The 6,990-nt window shown below is 36.2% G+C and overlaps 1 protein-coding gene across 4 annotated transcripts in view; it reads right to left on the reverse strand.

The window, feature by feature from the left end:
• The window catches only part of slc4a2b (solute carrier family 4 member 2b), a 39,839-nt gene extending 38,519 nt beyond the window's left edge, over nt 1-1,320 (reverse strand). For 3 of the 4 annotated variants that reach the window (XM_035526002.1, XM_035526000.1, XM_035526001.1), the window contains exon 1: nt 1,216-1,320. The gene's annotated coding sequence lies outside the window, so the exon portion shown is untranslated. The remainder of the gene's footprint in view (nt 1-1,215) is intronic. The other variant, XM_035526003.1, reaches the window with a different exon arrangement.
• Between the last annotated feature and the right edge of the window lie 5,670 nt (nt 1,321-6,990).

The following is a 6,990-nucleotide window of genomic DNA, read 5'->3' on the forward strand; positions in this document are numbered from 1 at the left end:
AGTGCACACTGTAGTGACTGTAGGTAGCGCACACTGTAGTGACTGTAGTGACTGTAGGTAGTGCACACTGTAGTGACTGTAGGTAGCGCACACTGTAGTGACTGTAGGTAGTGCACCAGAGGGAAGAAGATGAATGGAACCAATAGAAATTAGGTTAATTTTATCTAGAATGTTTTGTGTGCATATATATATATATATATATATATATATATATATATATATATATATATATATATATATATATATATAAACATTCCAGATAACATCTAGCCTAACTCTAATCAGTAACAGAGCACATAGGCTACTATTTTGATCATGACTAGTTTATCCAGCAGACAGATCTAAATTCAGGCTGCACACTGTTGTAATCTCATCATACTTATGACTGAATTACATCAGAGTTGGATAATTGAATGCTATGACTGTTTATGGGTGGAAAGTTCAGTTAATGTAGGTCATCACTATTTACTAAATAAAAAAGGACCAGATGTAAAAACAACTCCAGACAACTCCATAAAGACACAGGGTGATGACATGCTGTTGAAGGAACCACTGTCGAGTGGCACATACATTTTGACCTGCCTCTCTGTGCACTGGGTGAAGGGGGGAAAAATCACACATTGACAGGAAATCCAGGATGTGTTTCAAAACATAAATCAAAAAATTCTTTTGTAGCTAACTTAGTTTTTAAAATGCTTTAAGAGGCTCCAACTGTCTTGATCTGGCCATATTAACTATGTACATACATATACTTGTTAATAGTTGCTGTTTACAACTACTCTTTTAAGCTGCATATCTATACAGCTACTGAGAAAACACAAAGATTATATGGATCGTTCCTTGAAACATTAAATGCTGTAGTAATACTATATAAGTATATGTAGTAGCAGACAATTAAATGCCAGAATGAAACTGCCAATAAAAATTCCCTTCTACAAAAAGGAATAACATTTTGGAAAAAAAATCCGTTGACAAAGCTCAGAGATGAAGCGTGACAGTGGAGAGTCTAATATTGGTTACAAATGGCACTTTCTATAAATCTGTCCAGCTGGTTGTAATTGAAGGTAAGGTGTACTTAACCTTTATTACAGTTATGACAACAAAATTAAATGCTTAGTTTTTGGACATTATATTACTGTTTTGCGTCTGCATTATAAAATCCAAAAAACAGAGGACAAACTAAGGAGGTAAGGCGGACCAACTTCTGCGACTTACCGTAGCGTTTTAGTGCAGAGGGAGCGCAGATGACATCTTAGTGAAGGCCAGCCACTGCACAAGGAACTGCACTGAGAGCGGGAGAACACGAAAGGAAGAGGAAGTGCGGAAAGAGGGCTGCTTATCAGCAGACCCGTGTTTGCGCTCCTTTCTGCCCACTCCAGCAGGGCAGAGAGAATAGTTCCTTCCTCCACTAGATTATGTTTCCTTCTCTGGACCGCTGATGTCCACCCATGTGATCACTACTTAGCAGTGAGTCAACTATGACACACACACACACACATACACAAGAAGCACAGAGGCGCAGTACCGTGGAAAAACGAAATATTCACATTTGTGCGTGACAAAAGCACTTTGGCCTGAAAGAATTTTTTCTTGAACTTGATGAATGTGTTGTATTTTAAAGACACTGTCTTTAACCAGTTAGTCCTGAAATAACAATGAAACACATCTACCTTCAGCCTCACATGGAAGACAAAAAAAAAAATTTACATTTATATATATATATATATATATATATATATATATATATATATATATATATATATATATATATATATATATGGTTACACAAAGTTAAAAGATGTGAAACCTAGACTATATGGGTAAACTGGATGTGTACTATTCCAAATTCTAAAAGGATAGGATATAATGTTCTAAAGATATAATGTTCTATTTTGCACCCCTAAATAATTAGGAGGACAGACTTGAACTTTTGATTAATGTCAAATGATGAAAATATTGTTTGCAGCTTGAAATTAAGTGCATAGAAAATAATCACTGCTCTTCTATATCAGGTACTAATCTTTCAACCTTGTTTCTTTATTTTCTTTTCTTGTGTGTTGAAATAAATTTTCATCTATGAGTGTTTATTAAACATTTTATTTAAAGTTAAAAATACAGTAGCTATAAAACACACTGAGTTGCTGTGAAATTGATGGATCAGAGAACTGACTGCTGGCTTGCCATAGAAAGTTTCTCTCTGTACCACTTGTGGCCACCAGTCGTTTTTGATGCTGAGACACAGGTACGAGGTGATTTTTATATTTAATCCACATTAGTTATTATTATATTGAGGTTACTTACTTAGATTACAGTCATTAGTATCCATTAACTTTTGGGGTACATTAGTTTTGAGTTTAGATGGTATAGGCCTAGTTTAATGGTACCATGACTGCTAAAGAAGTCATACACTAAAGAAATCATAAGATTAGGTAGCTAGCTACAACACACGTAGGCAAAAATAAATAAATAAATCTTTGAAAACAATCTTATGCCTCCATCTAATTTCTGAGCTTCCTAAAAATATAGATGGATATAGCCTATGAATATAACCTGAATAAGGATATAACCTGTCATGAATATAACCTGAATAAGGACATAATCTGTCATGAATGTAACCTGAATAAGGACATAACCTGTCATGAATGTAACCTGAATAAGGACATAACCAGTCATGAATGTAACCTGAATAAGGATATAACCTGTCATGAATGTAACCTGAATAATGACATAACCAGTCATGAATGTAACCTGAATAAGGATATAACCAGTCATGAATGTAACCTGAATAATGTTAAAGATGGAGTCCTTCATTCTCACTCCCACTTTGAGCCCCTGGACTCTTCTATCTCTGTTCCCAGTCATAGGACATAACCTGTCATGAATGTAACCTGAATAAGGACATAACCAGTCATGAATGTAACCTGAATAAGGATATAACCTGTCATGAATGTAACCTGAATAATGACATAACCAGTCATGAATGTAACCTGAATAAGGACATAATCTGTCATGAATATAACCTGAATAAGGACATAACCTGTCATGAATATAACCTGAATAAGGACATAACCTGTCATGAATATAACCTGAATAAGGACATAACCTGTCATGAATGTAACCTGAATAAGGACATAATCTGTCATGAATATAACCTGAATAAGGACATAACCTGTCATGAATATAACCTGAATAAGGATATAACCTGTCATGAATATAACCTGAATAAGGACATAACCTGTCATGAATATAACCTGAATAAGGATATAACCAGTCATGAATGTAACCTGAATAATGTTAAAGATGGAGTCCTTCATTCTCACTCCCACTTTGAGCCCCTGGACTCTTCTATCTCTGTTCCCAGTCATATTTTCGGATTATGTGTCTCTGACTACCAGCTTTGACACCCTGGAATGATGTTTCCATTATGAATATTAATGTACATTAATATAATGTTTTAAAGTACTGTGGTCACTCTGACAAGTCGGAGAGTGTAGTAGTAGATATCTGGTCACTCAAGGGCAACCTTGGTTTAAATTTCTATTTAAAGCTATTTCTCTGATTGCCTTTTATTGTGAATTCTTTAATATGTGCTAATACTATACTGGAGCATTCACTGTCATCACACAAGGTGTAAAATTTGATCACATGTATATTTTATGACACAGTATTTAGCATATATATGAGATGCCATGAGTCACTGTGTGAATCCTCAGTGTATAACGGCATTCATTTGTTCATAAAATGACAAGCTGCTCAACATGCTAACTGAAATCAGTTAATCTCAATATCATTGATTATACTATATCACATGAGAGTGCCCAGCTAATGACTCCTGTGTATTTTTTAAATGAAGATTCTTTTGAAATAAAGTGCTATTTTATTTATTTACGGTTCTCTCAAAACTTTGAAGTGAGAGAGAGGCATGGTCATAATCAGTAGTGGGTGCTACAGTGCAAAATACTCTATTGTCTTTTGCCACCCATCAATTGTATCCACAATGTCATCAACTTTCTCTCTTGAGCATAAATATTTGGGATGTGTGTGTGTGTGTGTGTGTGTGCGCGTGTGTATGTGTGTGTGTGTGTGTGTGTGTGTGTGTGTGTGTGTATGTGCGTGTGTGTGTGTGTTTGTGTGTGTGTGTGTGTGCGTTTCATTTATTTTTCATCACATTTTTGCTACTGCATTTTTATTAGCATGCATAAACATGGTCTTCTACATTGTTATATTTTATTTTGAGAGTAATTATTGGTGGATATTGGTGGGTCATTTTAGTCTACATCAGGAATGATAGGGACTAAGAATCAGGGGCCATTTATGTTACGATTTCATATTTACACACAGTCTCCACTCTTTCACTCACAACTGTAACTTTTCACATTCCACTAATCAGATTAATCAGTGTTCTGTCATCTGGAGGGACATACCACTTTAACATAGTGGCACTAAGTTCTTCATGGTGAATGCCGAAGACAATGTTCAGCAACTGCAAAAACTTCTTCCAGGACAGTAGCAATGGTAACACTGCTGATGATGTGAATTGTTAATTTATTCATTTAATAAATGAATAAATGAGTGGTATCTCAGTGGTTAAGGTACTTGACTAGTAATCAGAAATTTGCCAGTTTAAGTCCCACTGCTGCCCAGTTGCCAAAGCTGGGCCCCTGAGCAATATCCTAAATTGCATTCAGTCATAACTGCAAGTTGCTTTGGATGCCAAAGCATCGGCTAAATACTGTAAATGTAATATTGGTTTTCTCAAACCTCCGTTGTTTCAGGTAAAAATGAACATCCATGAAGTTATATGTGTGGTATTTTCAGGTAAATGTGAACATTCTATAAGTAGTGTCCTCAAAAACCCCAGCTGAAGAAATTGTCTAGAATCTCTGTCTATCTCTTTTTAAATGCATTTTCCACATTTTTTTTAAATTATTGCCACATTCAGTTGATACCTTTATCCAAAGCAACATACAATTATGACTGAATGCAACTTGAGCAATTAGGAGTTAAGGATATTGCTCAGGGGCCAAACAATGGCAACCTGGTGGTGGTGCTTGAACTGGCAATCTTCCAACTCCCAGTCAAGATCCTCAACCACTGACCCACCACTGCCTCATGTTATGCTCTTCTAAAAGTGGTGCCAATGCTAAAAAGATGAAAATATACATTGGATAAGATAACAGCCTAGTTGTAATTCCTGATCTCATTTCCTGTGTGGTGAGGCTGATTTTGATTTTGTGCACACCAGCATGTTCATTGTAGGAGTTGTTCACAAATGGCTGATAGTCAGTCAGGATTAGATCAAATGGATCTAACTGCCAAGGAGAAGCATTTCCATGTACCATTTACTCATGTAGTGCATGACTGAATGTTTAACGTTCTGTTTAAGGCTGTTTAAGATGGGGGAAGAAAGGTATGCAGTGTGAACAGACAGTCTGGTAAGTGAAAGAGAGCTGTTTCATTTCACAAAGGTAGAAAGGGAAGTGAACGATGTGTGAGGGCCGGCCTTCCATACGATACCTGACTGGAAGAGTGTGGAGGGGTGAGGTCTATGGAGAGGTGGAAGATGGGCATCATATGTCTGTTATTATAACACAGGACCTATAGGGCGCCCATCTTATACCCCTCCATAATGTGGAAAATATTTATGAGGGAACAAAAAAATAAGAACTATTGTAGTGTAAATGCATAAAGAAATATGTTACTTCAAAAATATTATCCTGGTATGTAGGAAATTACTAGTACACAGGTAACAGTGCCCAGACAGATAACATCATAAAAAAATGTGCATACCATTAGGACACTTTAAGGGGTAGGGTCTGTTGTGCTAATTCACAAAACAGCAGGTCATAGCTATAATCAGTGGACGGATATGTGACCCACAGGGGTAATAATATAAAATGGAGAGTAAACAAAACATTAAAAATAAATTAATTAAAATGTCATATAGCAAAACCTTGTAGGAGACAACAAGGCTGAATGTTTGCTTAATGTACTGTAAGATCCAAAAGTGATGAAGCGCAAAGATCTGACCTTTTACAGTGTTCAAAGATTTAGTCAACTCATGTTTCCATCAGACAAAAGGTGGGTCTATCTTCTCACAGTCAAGCATGTTTAACTTGGAGCTGAAAATCAGTGACTACATAATATGATGAAGAGAGAGTGCCCCAGAAGGGCTCTTACCTTCAACCACAGTAAAAGAAGAATAACAAAGCTCAATTCTCAGACCTGCTTCAGAAACAAAAGTGCTAAGAACACGTCATGAGAAGTGGCCATGGTAAAATTCCACCAGACAAGTGCAGGCGTATCGATCAGCAGGAGTTCCATTTTCAACATGAGATGGGAGATCAGTTTTCTACTTGTACAAATAAGCTAATTAACTCTGGTATTAACTGGAAAAAAAGACCCGCAAAAGTTTCCCCATTCCCCAAATGAATTGCATTTTAATCTGTTTTATTGACTGGGCTTTATTTTCCCTATTGTGCATTTTTAACGCATTTTAATTGCTCTCTAAACACTTATTATTATTGTTGGTATTGAAAATATCTGGCTCTATTAATATTCTACATTTAATATATAAAATGCATACCCTACACTAAACCTCCCTTACACCTGACAAAACTAAGCTTTGTGACACATGCATATTCTTACACATATGCCTGTGCTGCCAGTGTCAGATGATAGACAAGTGGGTTTTGTTTTGTTTTTTTGGTCATATATGTAGATCTGAGCTGTTAGGTTCACTGTGCAGGTGCACCAAAAAAAAAATCCCAGTCTGATGTCATAGTTCTCAGAAAGTTAATTTTGCTATTGAGCTAATTAAATAATATGAAGTTGCACACTCGTTGGAGTGTTTTGACAATCTGTAAGCGATTGTATGTATGTAGTATGTATTGTATGTAGGTAGAAGTAATCTTCCCTAATCCCCCAAGCAGTACACATCATAGTCGGAATTTGTAATCGGGTTGGCGATTAGCTCCGCCCATCTGTTAC

Source organism: Electrophorus electricus, chromosome 5 (genome assembly GCF_013358815.1).
Source record: "Electrophorus electricus isolate fEleEle1 chromosome 5, fEleEle1.pri, whole genome shotgun sequence".
Classification (NCBI taxonomy): domain Eukaryota; kingdom Metazoa; phylum Chordata; class Actinopteri; order Gymnotiformes; family Gymnotidae; genus Electrophorus; species Electrophorus electricus.